At 45.5% G+C, this 22419-nt stretch overlaps 1 protein-coding gene across 3 annotated transcripts in view; it reads left to right on the top strand.

The window, feature by feature from the left end:
- The window catches only part of renbp (renin binding protein), a 44891-nt gene that overhangs the window by 2462 nt on the left and 20010 nt on the right, over positions 1-22419 (top strand). Inside the window, exon 4 of one of the 3 annotated variants that reach the window (XM_080016058.1) lies at positions 12584-12756. The exons of the other annotated variants lie outside the window; for them this stretch is intronic. The gene's annotated coding sequence lies outside the window, so the exon portion shown is untranslated. The remainder of the gene's footprint in view (positions 1-12583; positions 12757-22419) is intronic. 3 annotated transcript variants of the gene reach the window in all.

The raw sequence follows: 22419 nt of genomic DNA, 5'->3' as shown, positions 1-22419 counted from the left end.
TATTGCCTCTTAAAGCAGCTTGTGGAATTCCATTCTATGGAATCTGGAAGCCATGTCTGTGTTTAGGGCTTCAGCCAGTTCCCTCACAGGCTTTTTCAAACTCTCACTTTGGAAGTCTGCAGTTGTTCTTTCGAGGCCTCTTGATAGAAGGATAACCTTGAAGGCAGTCACGTAGCAGGAGATAGTGTGCTGATGTGTCCTTTAGCAAGACACTTAACCCCTTAACTGCTTCCTTGGCGCCGCTATATCACAGCCCACTGCTCCTAGGTACATCAGTTACTAGGATGGATAAAATGCAGAGAAATGCATTTTGTTGCCTCAGTACTTGTACTCTGTGCAATTTTGAGTTGAATCTAATCCAATCTTATAAAAAAGAATAAAAGATACTGAAAATTATCAATATTATTATTAATAGCAACAATTATTATTATTTTTTTAATATTGTTGTTGTTGTTGTTATTAACAATATGTATAGCATTTCTGGTTAACAGTGTTTTTCCTACTTCTAAAATAAGTATTGGACACAAAGTTACACTCGCGGTCAAATAAGTAACTGGACACAGGCTCACAACTTTGATGTGCCAAGTTCAATTGGAAGTTTCACATAAAACTCATTAACAAACTAATAGTAATAGTATAATAACTACAATTTCTAAACAAAAATCTTTTTCTTGTGGCCCAGGGATTACAGTAACATAATGAGATTGTGTTGACACTTGTATATAGCGTTACATATTACATCAAAGTTAAAGAAAATACCAAAGGACCTTTTACAGGAACGACCCAAATGGGGCACGGCTTGAGTCAAGTGGCGTGGCGTGAGGTGCTACAGGCCACAGCCGGAACTTATTGTTGAAAAGCACTAATTCACAAGCTTAACGTTACCTCAGAACCTGCTACAGTCATCACACGAGGGGGAAAAGCTATTGAAAAAAAAGAACCCTTTATTATTTTATTTTTTACCTGTGCTGTCAGCATGCTGGGCATACAACACAGAGTATTTGTATGCCATTGCATGAGGACAGAGTTAGTCTGCAAGTGGAGTTTAAGTTCTCAACCTGCAATGCAACTCTTTATTAATTCTTAAATCATCAAGAACTGCTGCAATAACTCAACCCCCCTCTTTGAAGAAGTATTTATCATGTTTGGGTCTATAAACAACTGATCACTACTCCAAGAGGGGGAGAATCACCACGGGTGAGACAAATAAATATAGAAACAGACAACATTTACTCAAAAACATAAACATTGAATGACAACATGGATTGAAAAACAGTTAATCAGGTCCAGGAAAACTGGAACTACAACTGGTCACGTGGCCTCTTCCTGTCATAGTTATAGCAGTAAATGAAGGCGGAAAGGAGAGGAAAGCAACCAGGAGGGTGCTGGGGTGCACTCGAAGCAGGTGTGGTGGGGTGTGCGTGTGTGATTGGACTGTGTGTGTGTGTGTGTGTGTGTGTGTGTGTGTGTGTGTGTGTGTGTGTGTGTGTGTGTGTGTGTGTGTGTGTGTGTGTGTGTGTGTGTGTGTGTGTGTGTGTGTGTGTGTGTCGATTTCACACATTTGAGTATTTTTCAAGCTTATAGAGCTTGTGCGTAATCACCGGGTGTCATGACATTTCACTGCATATACAGTGGGGCAAAAAAGTATTTAGTCAGCCACCAATTGTGCAAGTTTTCCCACTTAAAAAGATGAGAGAGGCCTGTTATTTTCATAATAGGTATACCTCAACTATGAGAGACAAAATGAGAAAAAAAAAAAATCCAGAAAATCACATTGTCTGATTTTTATAGAATTTATTTGCAAATTATGGTGTAAAATAAGGTCATCAAGGTCATGTTATTTGGTCAATGACAAAAGTTCATCTCAATACTTTGTTATATACCCTTTGTTTGCAATGACAGAGGTCAAACGTTTTCTGTAAGTCTTCACAAGGTTTTCACACACTGTTGCTGGTATTTTGGCCCATTCCTCCATGCAGATCTCCTCTAGAGCAGTGATGTTTTGGGGCTGTCGCTGGGCAACACGGACTTTCAACTCCCTCCAAAGATTTTCTATGGGGTTGATATCTGGAGACTGGCTAGGCCACTCCAGGACCTTGAAATGCTTCTTACGAAGCCACTCCTTCGTTGCCCGGGAGGTGTGTTTGGGATCATTGTCATGCTGAAAGACCCAGCCACGTTTCATCTTCAATGCCCTTGCTGATGGAAGGAGGTTTTTACTCAAAATCTCACGATACATGCCCCCATTCATTCTTTCCTTTACACGGATCAGTCGTCCTGGTCCCTTTGCAGAAAAACAGCCCCAAAGCATGATGTTTCCACCCCCATGCTTCACAGTAGGTATGGTGTTCTTTGGATGCAACTCAGCTTTCTTTCTCCTCCAAACACGACAAGTTGAGTTTTTACCAAAAAGTTCTATTTTGGTTTCATCTGACCATATGACATTCTCCCAATCCTCTTCTGGATCATCCAAATGCTCTCTAGCAAACTTCAGACGGGCCTGGACATGTACTGGCTTAAGCAGGGGGACACATCTGGCACTGCAGGATTTGAGTCCCTGGCGGCGTAGTGTGTTACTGTTGGTAGCCTTTGTTACTTCGGTCCCAGCTCTCTGCAGGTCATTCACTAGGTCCCCCCGTGTGGTTCTGAGATGTTTGCTCACCGTTCTTGTGATCATTTTGACCCCACAGGATGAGATCTTGCGTGGAGCCCCAGATCGAGGGAGATTATCAGCGGCCTTGTATGTCTTCCATTTTCTAATAATTGCTCCCACAGTTGATTTCTTCACAACAAGCTGCTTACCTATTGCAGATTCAGTCTTCCCAGCCTGGTGCAGGTCTACAATTTTGTTTCTGGTGTCCTTTGACAGCTCTTTGGTCTTGGCCATGGTGGAGTTTAGAGTGTGACTGTTTGAGGTTGTGGACAAGTGTCTTTTATACTGATAACGAGTTCAAACAGGTGCCATTAATACAGGTTTGTGGGTGACCAAATACTTTACATTTACATTTACATTTAGTCATTTAGCAGACGCTTTTATCCAAAGCGACTTACAAGGGAGAATAACATTCAGCTACATTGCGACAGAGATTAGTGTAATAACAACATTGGTATAACAATAAATACTGCTAGGTGGTGCTAAGTAATTGTAGATTAGGACAGGAGGTACTCACTGAAGAGCTGGGTCTTCAGGTGCTTCTTAAAGACAGAGAGGGAGGTCCCCGCTCTGGTCATTTTTGGCAGCTCGTTCCACCAACGTGGAACTACAAATGAGAATAGCCTGGATTGCCGTGGCTGTATGGCCGGCAGAGCCAGGCGACGCTCATTTGACGAGCGCAGCATCAGGGGGGCAACATGTGCTCTTACAAGAGCACTTAAGTAGGTGGGAGCATTCCCAGCAATCACTCTGTAGGCCAGCATAAGAGACTTGAACTTGATGCGGGCGGCTACAGGTAACCAGTGGAGATACAAATACTTATTTTACAGAGGAATTTACCAATCAATTCATTAAAAATCCTACAATGTGATTTCCTGAATTCTTTCCCCCCATTCTGTCTCTCATAGTCGAAGTGTACCTATGATGAAAATTACAGGCCTCTCTCATCTTTTTAAGTGGGAGAACTTGCACAATTGGTGGCTGACTAAATACTTTTTTGCCCCACTGTATGTAGGACAGTATGTGTATGTACTGTATGTGACAAATAGTCTCTTGAACTTGAACTTGTGTGTGTGTGTGTGTGTGTGTGTGTGTAAGTTGTCCACCGGTGAGTGTAAATGACTTATCCCCATTGGTACTGGTGTAGAAGGTCGGTATTATATCGTGGCGCCTTCAAGCAGCAGAAAGGGCCCCGAAGCCCTCCGAACTCCGCAGCCCCATAGACATCCCAACCTGTGGCCACATAAGACCCCTGGGCCCCCAGAGAAGCCAGATGGCCATGGAGTAACCCCCACCCCCATTAGCATTACCCAGTCCCAGGGAGCACGAGGAGACCCCACACTCCAGAAGCGCACACATACAACCAACCCCCAGGTGCAGAAACAAGACGCAGTCGCAGGCACAAAACCCGGGCCGCAGGCACAAGGCACGGAACACAGGTACAGATCCAGGCCCCATGGCAACAGACCGACACCCCACCCGAGCCGCCCGCCCCGTGGGCGAGCCGGCAGGACTCCCATGCCTGCCCACGCCCCGCGCAAGGGGGAGGCCCGCCCCACCGCAGCTGACCAGATGCCCCACCTGGCGTGAGTGCCAAGTGCTCATACACGTGGCAGCGTGTGCTCAGCGTGGGGCACCTCGATGTTACCTGCCGATGCCAGCAGGTCGCCAGATATACAGGCCCTCCACCACCCCGGGGCGCCCACCGTAGAGAAGCCGTGCAGCAGAAGCAAAAGTCCAGCAGCTCACCCCAACCCACACCGACAACGGCAAGCAGCCCCCCCAGGGGCCCCGGAGGGCACCTAGCGACGCTCTCCGCAGCCCCGCCAGGTCGCAGCACATCCTAAGCCACCAGGCGCAAGCCATCAGGACTCCAGCCCAGCCGACCGCCCCCCGGCCAACCACTTCCCCACACCGACCCGCCAGCGACCGGCCACCTCGGAAAACCCCAGTGCTCAATGTGTGCTGTTGGTAATTGCAGTTAAAATTGCGAGGTTGGGGGTGCGAGTCCTTCAGGCAAGTCAAACCCGAATCACTTGAACCCCTCCTGCCCCAAAGACCCTGGTCCGGTGGAGTGTTGTTCGGAGTAGGATTGGTGTGTGAGTGTATGTGTTCTAAGCTAATATGAGTGGGATTAAAGTTTTGGGACGGACGAAAAGCACGCTTGGGCAGTAGCGTGACAGGAAAGATAGCAGCTGCCTGCCACATCCCCACCCACATTGCTTTGGCCCATCACACAGGAGCGCAGCAGGCCGGGGAGCAACCACACGCACCGCCCCCCCCCCCCCCCGGGACCCAACCATGCCCCAGTGCAGCCATCTCCCGTACCTGGTGGCAGCCAACCTACAGCGATCAGCTCCGCCATGCCGGGCAGCTCCGCTCTCCCATCAGGCCCCTGGTCAGCCCCCAGCCGCTGAGCATGCAGACCACTGAACAGAGGGCAGCAGACGGCACCCCACCCACAGCCCGACCCCCCAGCAAAGAGTGCCACGCGCACCGACAGTGCCAGAAGACAGGTACCTCGGCAGCCCGGTGTGACGACAGGAGACTGCCCCCCACCGAAGGAGGTCACATTGAGGGTGGACCGTGCGGAGTTACTTGTCAAGAAAAGGTCGATTCTAGAGAAACTTTGGTGGGGTGGTGAATAATATGTGTATTCTCTAGAATGTGGGTTATTTGATCGCCAACAATCCCCAAGAGCAAGATCACTCATATTGTTTTATAGCAGACCTGGGCATTCTACAGCCCCCGGGTTGACTCTGACCAGTCCGTGTAAGGTTAATTTGAAATTACAAAATAAACTTATTTTCTAATTTTACCTCATGCATGGACTAAAGCTACATTGCTTTTATTTTGAAGTTGTTTTTTATTCACGTACATAATGACGCATACGTACAGTATATCAAGACGTGCACATGAGGGCCCCGCGCCTAGCACAGCCAGCCAGGTTCAGGACCCTGGTTGATCCCCTGCAGATGCCAGCTGCAGGTACTCCCCAGGAGCACATCCCTCCCCGGAGACAAGCCAGCTCAGCTCAGGTAAAGGAACGGGCGCCACCACCCAGACCCCCTTACTCCCCCGTGGGGCGCTGGGATCCCCCACGAACACAGGCCTACGCACCACGGATGTCCCCAGAGCCGCCCGGGCATCCACCCAACCGCAGAACCCTGGCAGACCAGGAGGACCCGCACATGCCACAAAGCACCACGACATTGCACCGACTTTATGGAGATACTGAGTTATGTCAGTGATAAAAGTAGCCCATATTTCATTAAATGAATCAACATTGTTTTTGGATATTGCCAATAGTTTTTCCATTGAGATGTAATCTATTAATAACTGCAACCATTGGGATGTGCTAAGATTATCTATTTTTCCAATTGAGTAATATTGTTTTCTTAGCAATTGTTAAGGTGATCAAAATAGCTTGGTACTGTTTCAGTGGTGGGTCGACTGAGGAGAGGTCACCGAGAAGACATATAGACGAGGAGACTGGAATGCTGCGACCCAGAAGGGTTAATAGCTTCCTGGTGATGTTGGTCCAGAATGCTAGGATAGGTGGGCAGAGCCAGAAGGCATGGAAGTTGTCATCTCTGGTATCAAGGGAACAGTGAGAGCAAATGTCTTCATCCACAAAACCCATTTTGAACATTTTGTGTTCCGTGATATGGGCTCTGTGCAAGATCTTATAATGGATGAGTTGCATTTTGGGTTTCTGGTCATAGAAAGGTGTTGTTGCAAATAACCTTCTTTAAGTCTCTTTCCCATTCCAGACTGAATAAACAATGCATATTGCTAGATGAGTGTCTGCCTCGACGAAGCCTGTTTGGTCTGGGTAAATTATAAATGGAATGAATTTTCCAATTTTGTTAGTTAGTGTTTTACCTATAATCGTAAGGTCGCAATTAATAAGGCTTATGGGTCTATAACTGGAGGTGAGGGTTAGGTCCTTATTGGGTTTGAGCAAAAGCAAAATGAGAGCAGTATTCATGGTGGAGGTTGACTTGACCTCTGTAAACATTCTGATGAATAATGGGGAGATAAGTGGCCAGAAGTGTTTCCAAAATTCCACTGGGTAGCCATCTGATCCAGGTGATTTATTGTTGGGCATAGAGAAGAGAGCTTTCCTGAGTTCTTCAAGAGTAAGTGGTTGATCTAAGGTGGTTGCCTGCTTCGTCGAAAGATTAGGAAGGTCAATATCATCAAGGAATGAGTGAATGGTTGATATATTAGATTCATTATCTGAGTGATATAGGTTATTATAAGTCTCTAAATATGTTATTGATGTCTTGTGGAGAGTATGTTATTCTACCCTGTGGATCTTTGATGGCTGTAATAAGTGTTTTTTCTATATCGCATTTCAATTGATTGGCAAGAAATTTACCTGTTTTGTCATTGAATTCAAAATAATCTGCTAATAATCTGATAATAATCTAATCACTTGTTCGTTGCATAAGGAATTGTGTCTTTTGATGGATGATAGTTTCAAGTTGAGATTTAATTGTCCAGATCTCACTCCGGATTTGCTCAGTGGATGAGTGGACTTGTTGGGAGTGCAACTCCTTTAGTGGCTGTTCGAGTTTATTTTGGCATTCTTGTCCTTTCTTTTTCTTGTGAGTGGAGAATGAAATAAAACAACCTATTAGAACTGCCTTAGCTGTTTCCCAAAGTAAGGATGGTGATATTTCTGTGGAGTCATTCAGTTCAATGAAGGAAGTCAATTCTCTGGAAAATAAATGGTTAAATCATTTTTCTGTCAAATGTGAGGTGTTAAACCACTACCTGCCGGGAGGGTTCCAGTTTGTTTCATTTATCAGGTTGAAACTAATCGGCCTGTGATCGGAAATTACAATAGGGTGGATTTTAGGATTTGTGATTTTGGACCGTGCGGAGTTACTTTTCAAGAAAAGGTCGATTCTAGAGAAACTTTGGTGGGGTGGTGAATAATATGTGTATTCTCTAGAATGTGGGTTATTTGATCGCCAACAATCCCCAAGAGCAAGATCACTCATATTGTTTTATAGCAGACCTGGGCATTCTACGGCCCCCGGGTTGACTCTGACCAGTCCGTGTAAGGTTAATTTGAAATTACAAAATAAACTTATTTTCTAATTTTACCTCATGCATGGACTAAAGCTACATTGCTTTTATTTTGAAGTTGTTTTTTATTCACGTACATAATGACGCATACGTACAGTATATCAAGACGTGCGCATGATTGGATCGTTGTCACAAGCAGGTGACAAGACGACTTTAGCCCTCAAAAATGTCCGCTCATGCTAAAAAGGAAGGAAAAAATTGGACTGCTAAGTATTTATTTATTATTTACTGAAGTCGGAGGTAAAGCCGTGTGTTTAGTTTGCGGGGAGCAGATCGCCGTATTTAAGGACTACAATTTGAGTCGGCATTACAAGACGAAACACGCAGAGAAATACAAAAACTTGACTGATTCTGAAAGGGCGGGGACATCAGAAGCTTTGCTAGCTAAGCTGCAAAAGCAGCAAGGTTTTTTTACCAAGCTTCACACATCCAGGGATGCAGCAACCAAGACCAGCTTTGTGATATCCTACAAAATCGCTAAAAACAGTAAGCCATTCTCGGAGGGGGAGTTTGTCAAAGAGTGCTTGGTGGACTCTGCAGCACTAATATGCCCTGAAAAAAAAGGAGCATTTGAGCAAGTCCCGCTGTCCAGGCAAACCGTGACGAGAAGGATCGAGGAAATTGCGGGGAATCTGGAGCTTCAGCTGCAACATGAAGTGGCAAGTTTTGACTTTTTATCCTTGGCTTTGGACGAGAGCTGTGATGTCCGCAACACAGCCCAGCTACTTATATTTGTCCATGGGATAACGGACTTCAAGATTACGGAGGAGCTGGCAGCAATGCGGTCAATGAAAGGGAAGACGACAGGGAGCGATCTTTTTACGGAGGTAAATGCGTGCATGGACATCCTGGAATTGAAATGGGATACACTGGCATGTGTCACAACAGACGGTTGTCCAAGTCTTGCAGGGAAAAATGTCTGACTTTTGAAACGTATGCAAGATAAAGTGACTGAAATCGATGCAGATCAGAAATTGGTATTTTAGCATTGTATTATACACCAACATGTGTTGTGCAAGTCAGTGCTAAAAATTAACCATGTAATTGATGTTGTTACTAAAACAGTTAACTTCATCACGGCACGGGCATTGAATCACAGACAGTTTGTCGCACTTTTGGAGGAGCATGAGACTGAGCAAAGTGACATCGGCTACCACAGAGCTGTCAGATGGCTCAGCCTGGGCAAAGTGCTAAAATGAGTTTGGGACCTGAAAGCAGAGATTCGAGAGATTTTGCATTTGCCGTTGATGTGACTGCACTGATGTATGAACTGAACACCAAACTGCAAGGCAAGGGCCTTTTTGTGCATGAAATGCACAGCCTGGTGAAGGCTTTCATAAGAAAGATGCAGTTTCTTTCAAGCCAACTGGAGAGCCACACTCTCACTCACATGCAAACCCTGAAAGAAGTCACACCATCAGCCGATCACCTCCGCCGGTACTCATCCATGTTAGGAGCATTCCATGGTGAGTTTTCAAGGCGATATGAAGATCTCAGAACAGTCGAGGATGAAATGCACATGATTTCCTCTCCCTTTACCTGCAGTGTGTATAATGCACCCAGTGATGTTCAGCTGGAACTCATTGACCTGCAGTCTGATGCAGCACTGGCAGAGAACTTTAAGTCAGGATCTCTGCTGGATTTCTACTCTTCTCTTAAGGAGGAGAACTTTCCAAACATGAGGAAACATGCTCAGAAGATGTTGGTTCTCTTTGGCTCTACCTACATATGTGAACAAACATTTTAACAAAATCCAGGTATAGATCCTCTCTCACTGATGATCATCTGTCAGCTGTGCTTCACATCTCCAGCTCAGACATTCAACCCGACTTCCATGCACTCGTTAAAGCCCAGCAGAGACTAGATTTCTCTCACTGAGCAAGAAAAAAGAACTCAAAAATACCAAATGAGGTGGTTGGACTACAAATGTAGGCATGTAAAGGCACCAACTAGCAGTGAACTGGGACACTTTCTTTGCAAGCCTTTTTCTCAAAATCATAGTTCAGTGATATTCAGTGACAGTTCAATATGATGTGTCTTACTTAATGTTTGGAGCACAAAGACAATATTGTGATGTCTTTAGAATGCTAAGAACGACTTTCCAACAGAATTTGAAGCTCAAAATGTGTTTTGTAGGGAATGTGACTGAAAATGTTCACTATTATAAGTCACAAATGGTAAAAAATCGTGTTCCAATTTTGTTTACCATTGCTTTGGGAAATTTGATTGAATAAATGACTTTCTGTAAGGGAACCTCACTTTTTTATTGCTTAATTATAACATATAGCCTACTCTTACCAGCTTGTCAAAACAATGCTATTTACTGCTTTTTATAAAGAAATACAATTAATTTAATACAGAATTTAGTTCGGCTTTTTGGCCCGGCGCTCCACAATATTTTCTGTTTCTCATGTGGCCCCATGGAAAAAATAATTGCCCGCCCCTGTTTTATAGTGTCCGACGAAAGCCAGGATTTGTGAATATTTCTGGCTCGAGAACGGTCTAAACTTGGATCCAGTACTGTATTGAAGTCTCCTCCAAATATGATAATTGATTCAGAGAATTCTAAGAGATTTGAAAATATATTGTGAAAGAAATTTGGGTCATCCTCATTTGGGCCATAAATATTAGCTATTTGTTAATTTGATGTTACCTAAAATCCCATTAATCATTATGTAACGCCCTTCTGGGTCTGATATTGTGGTTTTATTTTGATATGGGATAATAATAATAATAATCATAATAATAATAATAATAATAATAATAATAAATGGCATTTATAAAGTGCCTTTCAGAAACCCAAGGACACTTTACAATGGAAAAACAAAAAACAAAAAACAAACAAGGCAGGGTAGATAATAAAACAAGACAGGGTAGAAAATGAAAAAAAAAAAAAGATAAATAACAGAAAAAATGAAAACCAAAAAGGGTCAGGGGCAGTAGGCCTCGTTGAAGAGGTAGGTTTTTAGCAGGCTTTTGAAGGTGGCCAGGGATGGAGCATTCCGGATGTCAGTGGGGAGAGAGTTCCAGAGAGTGGGGGCTGCCACACTGAAGGCTCTGTCCCCGAGGATTTGAAGTCTCATGCGGGGGGTGGAGAGCAGACCCGTGTCCGAGGTTCCGGGATGGGGCATAGGGTTGGAGGAGGTCAGCTAAGTACTGTGGGGCGAAGGTGTGGAGGGATTTGTAGGTTTAAAGTAGTAGGATGCAGAAATGGTTAGTTATAAAAAAACATTTATTTTTTCGATTTTGAAAATTAAAGGATTTGCAATCCTTTAATTTTCAAAATAAAATGTAATAGTAATACAACTAATACAAGTCTGTGTAATATGAACCCATTCATGTTTTAATGTTTGAAAGTTGATTGCTGTTAAAATAGTATTACAATTTCTCTATCTGTCTGTCTCTCTCTATCATAAAGACTTTACTATGCCAGGGATTTACATGTACAGTAATAAGAATTTGTTGTGGCTATTATTGCTGTGTCTTCGGACGATCAGCAATACAAAAAGCTTAACAGTCTGAAGAATTTTTTTTAAATAAAATAGAATTAGATGTAAGTGAATACAATTTGCCAAATATAAACAAATAGCCGAAAAAAGCAAAACAAGAATAGAAAAAAAAATTAAAATACACCAATTCTCCACAACATTAAAACCACCACTAATATTGTGTAGCCTCGTGCAGCCAAAAAAGCTCTGACCTGTCGAGGCATGGACTCAACAAGACCTCTGAAGGTGTCCTGTGGTATCTGGCACCAGAACGTTAGCAGCAGATCCTTTAAGTCCTGTAAGTTTTGAGGTATGGCCCCCATGGATCGAGCTTCGTTCCAGCGCATCCCACAGATCCTCGATCGATTCCGACCCTAACCCTGGCCATCCACATGATATAGAAGAAAACGTGATTCACCAGACCAAGCCACCTTCTTACATTGCTCCATGGTGCAGACGCTAACAGCTCTGACCGGTCTGTGGCTATGCAGCTCCATACGCAGCAAGCTGCCAGCACTGTGTGTTCCGACACATTTGTATCACAGCCACCATTACATTTTTCAGCAATTTGTCCTACAGTAGCTCTTCTGTGCGATCGGACGGGCTGGACTTCACTCCCCACGCACATTATTGAGCCTTAAGCGCGCATGACCCTGGACCTTCCTTGGACCACTTTTGGTAGGTACTTACCACAGCATACCGCGAACACCCCACAAGACCTGCAGTTTTGGAGATGATCTGGGCCTGTAGATGCCTACAGATGTCTAGCCATCACAATTTGGCCCTTGTCAAAGTCAGCCTTTACGATTGCCCATCTTCAAGAACTGACTGTTCACTTGCTGCCTAATTTATCCCACCCCTTGACAGGTGCCATTGGAACGAGATAAGCAATGTTATTCACTGTTGCTGATTGGTTGGTGTAGCAGTTTCGCCATCACACACCACCCAAGTGGTGTTTTTAGGGCCCTCCGGCACAGAGACACAGACAACGGGGGGTTGTTAACACCAGATTATTGTAGAGAGAAGGCGAGGTGGAATTAGCCAGGACAGATTGAACATGTCATGACATGGGCTCCCATCCCGAGTGCCTGTGTGGATGGGGTTTTTAAACCTACCACTCGTTAGCCCAACCAATGAGTGTCAGGTGTGTCTGCTCAAGCCATTCCATCTGCCACAGTTGGTCTAACAAGCAACAGGTAAAACCCCCATCCCCACACACACTCAGGTGAGGAGCCCTTGTCATGACACATGTCCATCTGCTCCTGGGCTTATTACAACTAGCCCACTCTCGACAATAAACTGCAGTGTCTACAACCCCGTCTGATGTGTCTCTCTGCCAGAGGTCCCTGAAAACACCCCTTGGGTAGCTTGTGGTAGGCGAAACTGCCACACTGGCACATGGACAGGTGCTCTCCGGCACAGGGAAGGGACACGGCAGCAGCCCTCTCTCAACTGGCAGCAGCCAGGGTGTCCGGCAGAGGACTGGAGGAGAAGCAGCCGCTGCAATTACCACAGGTAACCTCTAGCAGCTAGCTACTCCACCCAGCAGCCACCACCCGGTTCATCCAGCAGCCAGACAGCCCCTCCAAGCACCCCCCACAACAGCCAAGTCCGGCCACACCCTCACCAGCCGGCACAGCAGCCTGAGGTCCCACGCTCCAGAAGGGAGGAGGGGGCAGTCTGTCGTCACCCTGGGAGAAGGAAGCCGATGGACTGTGGTGTTCCAGGGACCAGTTAATTTTTGACATTTGTTGGTTTGAGGTTTGGGAACCCTGTTTCAGAGTCCGGTGTTTTATTTATTTAAGGTTCAGGAACCCTGTGTATGAGTCTGTCCTTTTTAGGTATAGTAACCTTGTAACTTTGTCTCAGAATCTGTATTTTAGGCATTCTTTTTCTTTTTTTGTTCTCTGCTTGGTTGGGGGGGGTGGTAGGCTTTGGCCAGGTATTCTCCCTGGCCTCAGTTTGTTGTTGGGGGTATGTGGTGTGGGGGTGGTGTGGTTTAGGAAGCCACACCTGTCCTGGGTCTAGGTAAATGGGGCCCAGGATCAGAGTGACTGCATGCCTGTATGCTTGTTGGTTGGTCTAACGAGCAACAGGTAAAACCCCCTGTGGCGGAACAAGGGCCGTGGTCAAGCCGCGGCTGCAGACAACAGCACAGTTCACTTTCCTTTGCCGCCAAGCTGCCTGGAATCATCCTAATCAGCACCCGCACGGCGCTAATTGGTCCGACTCGAGGCAGGGAGATTTGTTAAACTCTCGCCATGTTTACAAACCATGAAAAGAAGGACTTTGTTTCCCTCCCTAGTCAAGTCAAGTCACACTTTATTTATAAAGGGCATTTAATTCCAGGGCAACACAATGCGCTTTACAAAGAAATACAAAAACAAAATAGAACATAGTTGTCAGATGGTCATTTCAAAAGAAAGCCCTTGAAACAACAGCAACAACAAAGGCAACAGCAATAACAACAAAAATAACTAAACCAACAACAAAAACAACAACAAAAGCCATTACAACTGCAGTAGCAACAACAGCAACAGCAAACAACAACAGCAGCAACAACAGCAGCAGCAGCCACAGAAACAACAACAACAGCAGCAGCAACAACAAAAACAACAGCAAAAACAACTACAACAGCAGCAACAGCAGAAACAACAACAACAGCAGCAGAAATAGCAGCAGCTACAGAAACAACAACTACAGCAGCAGCAGCAACAACAACAACAGCAGCATGGACAACACCAACAGCAACAAAAACAGCAACAACAACAGCAGCAGCAACAATAGCATCAACCACAGCAGCAGCAACAACAGAAACAACAGCTGAAACAGCAGCAGCATAGAAACAACAGAAACACCAACAGAAAATGCAGCAACAACTATGGCAGAAACAGCAGCAAAAACAACAGCAGCAGCAAATGAAACAACAACAGAAACAACAACAACAGCAGCAACAACAACACCAGCAGCAACAACAAAAACAGCAGAATCACAGCAGCAGCAACAACTAGCACTAGCCAGGCCAAAGTCCACCTTCCCAAATCTGAAAAACAGTTCAGTCAAGGAAATTGTAAACATATCACAGTGCGAACAATCCGAATTTCCTAATCCAAAATCATGTAGAGTTGGGAGACGATTCAACGAAGTAACGCACACACAAAGACGTCATCCGAACCGGAAGTGGTCGCTCTCACCGGAACCGTAAATCTCCTCATTTGTATTGAGTCAACAGTGTGCACCATCTCATCTCATTCCAATCACAGGGCTTTAATTAACATCTGTAAAATTACTGGTCAAGTTCTCATTCAAACCTCGAGAGGGAGATCCTCTTGACTCTCTCTCTCTCGCTCTCTCTCTCTCTCTCTCTGAAAAACACACCCTTCTTATGATCCTATCACTTTAATCTCACATCAGAAACAACAACAACAGCAGGAATAGAAACAAAAAGAACAACAGCAGCAACAACAACAGCAGCAGCAACAACAACGGCAACAACAACAGCAGCAGCAATAGCAGCAGCTACAGAGACAACAGAAACAGCAGCAGCAGCAACAACAGCACCAGCAACAACAGCTGAAACATCAGCAGCACAGAAACAACAGCAACACCAATGAAAAAAGCAGCTACAACTACAGTGGAGATGGGATATCAAGGATCACAAAGATATCACAGTGCGAACAATCCAAATTCCCTAATTCAAATCAGGTAAAGTTGGGAAACGATTCAACAACATTACGCACACACAAAGAAAGTGGAAGTGGTAGCCCTCACCCGAAACAGAAATTTCAACAGTGTGTACCATCTCATGTCTATCCAGTCACGGTGCATTAGCGTCCCTAAATTGCGAATCAAGTTTTCATTCAGACCTCGGGAGGGAGATCCTTGAAGACTCTCTCTCTGAAAACACACCCTTCTTGTGATCCCCTCACTGTAATCTCACAACAGAAACAACAGAGCAGCAGCAACAGAACAACAACACAAGCAGCAACAACAACAACAATAGCAACAACAGCAGCAGCAAAACTAGCACCAACAACAGAAATAGCAACAGAAGCAGCAGCAACAACAGAAACCCAGACACACACAGAAATCGGTCATAGACTGCACTGAACAGCAAGGTTTTTAACCTGCTTTTAAAAGTGTTCAGTGTGGGGCCTCTCTCAGGTCCCTCTGCAGGGTGTTCCATTTACTTGGGGCATAGATTCAGAAGGCAGCCTCCCCTGCTTTAGAGTTTGTACGAGGGATAGTTAAAAGACCACTGCATGTGGACCTGAGAGTTCTTGCTGGTTCATGTATAATTAGCATTTATTTTATGTACTGAGGTGCAAGGCCATAAATGTAGACGCTACACAACTGATTTTGGGAGGCTGGTGAATAGGCCATTACAGTAGTCTACCTGTTAAGAATGCATGGATTAATTTTTTAGTTTACTTTTGACAGGAAGCCTCTCAATTTTGAAATGTTTTTAGATGGTAGAAGGCTGATTTTGTGGTGTGATTGATATGGCTCTTAAAATTTAGATCCCTGTCTACCCAGAGTTTTGGCTTCATTCTTGCTCTCCAGGGACATAGAACTGAGATGAGCTGCAATTTTCTATCTTTGAGCCTTTGCACCAAAGATGAGTATTTCTGTTATGTCTTTGTTCAGTTGTAAAAAGTTCTGTGACATCCACACATTAATATCATTACACTGAGTGAGGAAGTGTATGGGGAGTAAGTCATCAGGAGATAGGGATATGTATTTGTATGGTTTTTTTTAATGCCCACTATGCAGTTGTTGCCTGTCATGCCCCAAAAATTTCATTGTACCGAATGACCTTGTGTTGTACTGTACACTTGACAAATAAAACACTTTGAACTTTGTACAGTTGTGAATCATCTGCATAATTATGGTAATTTATTTTGTGTTTCTTATGTGCAAGTGGGAGCATATAGAGATTAGACAATAATGGGCCCAGAATCGAACCTTGGGGCTTTCCACATATAATATCCACTTTGTTCGACACAAAATCTCCATTGGACACAAAGAACTGCCTGTCCTGTTGGTAGGTTTTGACCCAGTTTAGAACCGGGCCAGAAAGACCAACCCATGTTTGTAATCTCGCTAATAAAATGTGATGGTCAACAGTGTCAAAGGCAGCACTGAGATCCAGGAGCAGAAGAAAGATCGTTTTTTAGCATCAGTGTTTATGTGCAGCAGGTGGAGGACCTGAGCTGACCAACAATATCGTCCAGTCTTTTTATGTCTACGGGGACGAAGTGAGACATGGAAGCAGTCAAATTACTGGTGACCTTTAGGGTAGGTTAATTTCTGGATGCTAAGGCACTAATATTCTGTCTGATAGATATAATTTTGTAACTGAAGAATGTAGCGAACTCTTCACATTTTTCAGTGGAGAGCATCTCTGACGGGGTTGTAGATGGTGGATTAATAAGTCAGTCAACAGTGGAGAAGAGCACTTTACTATTGTTGTGGTTTTCATAAATGATTTTAGAGAACAAAGACTGTCTGGCCTGTTTAATTTCTATATTGTATTTATTGCGTCTATCCTTGTAAATTTCATGATGAACCTGAAGCTTTGTCTTTCTCCATTTTCGTCTGCCTGGCGCCACACTCTCTCTTGAGCTGCCTTCTTCTTGTCGTGTCCACAAAACAGTCAGTTACAGGGCTTGGCTAGATGTGGTTCAGCCACAGCTGAACACATTGCTGTCCCTTCTCATTAAACTCTGCTAAGTACGATGCTGTGCAGGGCTGTTCCAGCAGCGGACATATCAGGAGGTGCTCCATGGTCTGTGGTCCAGTTCCACAGTCACACACAGCGTCCCCGTCACTCAGGTATCCCCATTTGGCAAGAGTGGCTTATGCACGTCCAACACCAGATCTTGGTCTGTTAAGGCATTTCCACACTGCGTAGTTGGTGTCTGCTCCAGGGGGCAGTGCCTCGCTCGCCTTTAGCTCCATTGTTGTTTCTGGTGGGAGGTTGTCAAGTCTTTCTTCCCACCGAGTGACTTTTTCACTGCTTGCGCTCGGTGTTCTGAGAGGTGGGACGCTCTTCAGGAAACTTTTTCTGGATTTAAGGCAGCTTTTGGCTGGCACATGGCCGAAGAGAGGATGTCTTTGATCACTGGACTGTTGTTGCTGCTCTTTCTTGCTTGCTGCATTTCGTCGTATCTCTGGTAGGGCTATGCCTGCCAGGATGTATAGCCGTTCTGTAGGTGTTGGTTTCAGGCAGCCTGTGATAAGGCGGCAGCTAGCATTGAGGGCGGGGTCCAACTTCTTGGCATGGGCAGCTCGCTCCCCTACTGGGCAGGCATACTCGGCAGCTGAGTAGCAGAGAGCCAGTGCGGTTGCTTTCAGAGCCTGTGAGTTAGCACCCGAGGTTGTTCCAGTGAGCTTGCGGATGATGTTGTTCCTCACACTCACTTTACACTTGGTCTTCTCAATGTGGGTCTTAAAAGAGAGGCATCTGTCCAGGGTTACCCCTAGGTAGAGCGGGTGCTCACAGTGTTCGAGGGATGTTCCTGACCAGTTGACCTTCAGTTGGCGCTTGGCTTCACGATTTCTCAGGTGGAAGGCACACACCTGTGTCTTAGATGGATTTGCACATAGGTGGTTCTCTTCATAGTAAGGTGTTAGCTCTGCCAGTGCATTTGAGAGTCTGTCTTCCACAACTTTGAAGTCAGTGGCTTGTGCACCTATGCCAAGGTCGTCTGCATAGATGAAGCGGCGATTGTCTGCACTTTTTGGTTGGTCGTTGGTGTAGATGTTAAAGAGAAGTGGGGCAAGCACACTTCCCTGTGGAAGGCCATTCTTGAGTCTTCGCCACCTGCTTTTCTTTCCTCCAAGCTCAACAAAAAAGTTCCTGTTTTCAAGCATGCTTTCGATCAGTTCTGTCAGATGGATGTCCCTTGTGGTCTCCAGGATCTTGCTGAGGAGACGTCTGTGGTTGACTGTGTCATAAGCAGCTGAGAGGTCGACAAACACTACACCAGTTACCATCCCTTCCTCATAGCCGTCTTCGATGTACTGAGTGAGGTTGAGTACTTGGCTAGTTGTCGACTTGCCAGGGCGGAAACCTGCTTGTTCAGGGATGAGGTGTTTGTCAACAAAGGTGCCAATTCTGTTGAGGATCAGACGTTCGAAAAGCTTGTAGGTATGACTCAAAAGTGCGATTGGTCTGAAGTTCTTGGGAGCAGATGGATCTTTCCCAGGTTTCAGCAGTGCTATAATGTGGGCTTTCTTCCAGATGTTAGGGAGTTTGTGTGTTGTTAAGCACTCATTGTAAAGCTGTAGAAGCCATGTCTTTGCCTTGTGACCGAAGTGCCTGATCTGTTCGGTTGCGATGTTATCCAATCCGATTGCCTTTCCTGGTTTGAGGGTAGAGATTCCCCCTTCCAGCTCTTCCATAGTAAGCTGTCTTGTAAAAGCAGGGTCCTCGATGTATTTCTTGCGGTTCAGCTTGGTCTTTTTTCCTCTTTTTCCACTCTTTCCATTCAAGAGCAATTGGTTGGCAACTTGGTTGGCAGTGACTTTTTGGTGTTGAGGAGCTGCTTTAGGATCACCCCCTAGCTTGTGAATAAGTGTCCATGCTTTCTTGCTGTTTTTTGACATGTCTGTGGACTCAATAAGAGCATTCCAGGTCTTGCTTCGCTCTTGGGCAATGTTTTCCATCACCTTTTCGGCTTGGGCAGATGTTTCATCTGAGAAGGGATCTGCTTCAAACATGCTGACATAGTTGTCATAGAGTCCTGCACAGTCCTTTGAAAGCCCAGGTATATATTCAACTCTACAGCCTCGTGGGATGTGTTTCCGAGCAGTTTTCAACACCAGGTTAGCAAATTGGTCGTAGTTCTTGCTAACTGGTATTATATTTTTGATTTTCTCTTCCAGCTCGTTGGTGAAGCCTTTCCAGTCTGCTTTCTTGTAGTTTAAATGCCTTTTAAAGGGCACAATGGTTGGGACTACAGCTGCATTAATTTGGATCCCAATGGGACGGTGTTGGCTTGATGGAAAAGGGTCCAGCACAATCTTTTTACACAGTCCAGCGATGTTACTTGTGACCATGATGAGGTCTGGATTGTAGCCACGTTTCCAGCGAGCACTGATAAACGAGTGTGGTAGCTTGGGGTCATGGATAACACTTAGTTGGTTAGTATCCATCCAGTCCTCTACTGCTTCTCCATCTTTGTTCATTTCAGGGTAGCCCCACTGGGTGCTGTGGCTGTTGAAGTCCCCAATGATGATCTGTGGTTTGCTTTGGGGATTGGCTGGGAAAATATAAAGTCTACAGATGGTGGTTTATAGACAGATGTTACTACAGCACTGCTTAGCTAAACAGATAGGACTTCGATGTCATGGTCGTCTGACATATCTGTATCTTCTCTAGCTAACCCTGTTTTTACAAATATAGCACTGCCGTACTGCCGGTGAGGTCGCTCAGTGGTCAGGACCATTCCTGGTATGGTGGGGCGGTTATTTTCACTCCCTCTGTGAGTCTCTTGCAAGCAGAGAACATCACAGTGTTGTTTGCTGCAAAGGTCGGCTAAGATGGTTTGTTTTGCAGAGGAGAACCCTTCAATGTTCACAGATATGACTGTCAATGCTGGTCTTGAGGAGGTTCCTCTTTTCCGACATCGACCTTTGTGTCTATCTCCAGGCATGATGTTTTCTCTTGTGTTCTGTAGCTTTGTGGCTTGTAGCCTGCAGCTTTCAGCGTAGCTTGTGGCTTGTAACTGTTGCTTGTAGTGGTGATAGGATTAGCAGTATCTTGTAGAGCTTGTCGATCTCGTCAATACTCCCAGGGCCGCGACGTGGACGCTCCTTTCTTGGCCCCTTCAGCTGCCTAACAACCGCTTTTTTTGGGGGGCTTTTTGTTTTTCTATGTTTTTAGTTTTAACAGGTGCAATGTTATCAAATATATATTTGTATTTTGTAGTTGAAGTTGTTCACAGGATCCTCAGTTGATGATGCTATTAAGAGCGGTAACTCATTTGCAATTCTCTCAAAGGTTTCAATGGTATAACTGATAATGATACGAGCAGACATGTCAAAGAATATGCAACAGTGATCTGAAATAGCAAGATCTATGACACAGGGTACAGTGATATTAAGTCTTTTTGATATGACCAAGTCCAGAGTATGCCCCTTATTGTGGGTGGGTCCAGGAACATGCTGAGTGAGGTCAAGTACTTCCAACAGGCTAATGAAGTGTTGAGCATCTGGGTCTATTTGACTGTCAAGATGAATATTAAAATCACCTGAGATAATTCCACAATCATAATCAGTGGAGACTTTGGACAGGAGCTCAGAGAATTCATCAAGAAAGCCACATTTAGATTTTGGTGGCCGATAGACAGGAATGATTGCAGTTTATAGATATAGCAAGGTGTTCAAAAGACGTGAATTCTCCAAGGAGGATTTCCTTGCAGGTATAGATATCAGAGTAGACAACAGCTATTCCACCCACTCTCTTATCAGCTCTTGTGGTTTGGATGAACTTTAAATTCGGAGGTGCTGTCTCAATGAGTGAGACTGTGCCTTTTCTGTCCAGACAGGTCTCAGTCAGGTCTCAGTCAGTAGAGAGAAATCCAGGTTATGGGTACTTATAAGCTCATTAACTAAAAATGACTTATAAGCTTGTGACCTGATTAGTTTGAGCCATTTTTATTGTTCTGGTTGCATGGCTTTGCGGGGGACTGATAGTTGGAGTCCGAACCGGTAGGGAGTTGTTTAGATTCCTGTATGTTACAGGGAAGTTATGTGATTTTGGTCTATGGTTTATAATAACAGGAATTTTGCAAAGCAAAGTGACATTGTCAGTGTCATTATTGTCAGTAAAGGTGGATCGGACTCACCAAACGGTATGTTGAGGGAGCAGCAGTATCCCTTTAGCCTTGTGTGTAGCTCAAGGACAGGCTTGAATTTTACGTCTCCAAAGCTGGGACACGGCAGCGGGCTGGAGATGATGAACCGGCGGTCCGACTGTAGAAGACTGTCAATAAGCTTCGTAAAGTTTTCTTTAAGTGTCTCCGAGTGTTGGTTTCTGAGATCGTTGGTTCTGACGTGGATGAGAAAAGTGGAGGTAGATGGGTTTTCATCCAGCAGCTGTGGGATTTTTGAGTCTATATCCTGGACGCGGGCACCCAGGTAGCAAAGGGTTTTAGCAGCAGGGAGGGTGATGTGCCGAACCATGGAGGAGCCGACAATTAGCATTGATGTAGGTCCGGCAGCAGAGGAATTCCAAGGGACAGCAGCCGAGCCAGGAGAGCACTGCCCTCCCGGTCCTCCCTCCCCTACCAGTGGGCAGAGACTCCCACAAGTGGCACATGTACAGGGACACGGGAAGGGCAGGGCGCTGAGTGAAAGGCTGGACCAGCCAGGTCCTGTGGTGCCGCGGGACACCCTCTCCCCTTCCCGTGCTGCCCCCTCTCTGTCCCCCTTCAGATGCGCAGATGTCTGGGCAGGGGTGCGGGCACTGCTCGCACCCCAGGACTGCCCCCAGATGGAACTCGGCCGGGTGCTCCTGACCGTCGGACCCCTCCCCCAGTCGGGAAAGGGAACCGTGCTGTTGTCTGCAGTCACGGCTTGACCACGCCCCTTAGTCCGCCACACCCACACCCCTACCCCCACACACACTCAGGAAAGGAGCCCTTCTCATCACCCATGTCCAACTGCTCCTGGGCTTATTCCAACTAGACCACTCTCTACAATAAACTGGTGTGTCTACAACCCCGTGGTCTGTCCCTGTGCCGGAGGTCCCTGAAAACGGCGTGTGGTAGGCAAAACTGCCACAACCCTCTGGGATGGATAAGTTCCGTATGGAGTCTGGTCCCACTTAGATGACTGTTACGGATACATTACATAATAATCACGCGAGAGGTGTGTATTAGCGCGTGAGACTAGGCAACAGAATAAGTTGTTTTTTTAGGCCAGCACATCATTCCCTGTATCCCTGCCCCTCCCGGACGTCTCAGTTCCCTCTGCTGACAGAGCCCCGGTTCCCGGAAGCAATAACCCTAACCCAGTTATTTAATTATTGTGATCATTTTCCACCTGTCCTACCCTCTCTACCTCCGGAAAAGGAACGCTCTACCTCTCCCTGTCCCCTCGCTCCCTCCAGCTCCATGCTGCGATGCAGCCTTCAAGCAAATCGCTTGTGCTGATGTCCCCACACCGCGC

Source organism: Zeus faber, assembly GCF_960531495.2.
Source record: "Zeus faber genome assembly, chromosome: 15".
Lineage (NCBI taxonomy): Eukaryota > Metazoa > Chordata > Actinopteri > Zeiformes > Zeidae > Zeus > Zeus faber.
Note: the sequence above shows the minus strand (reverse complement) of the source record. Positions and strands in the feature narration are given on the sequence as shown.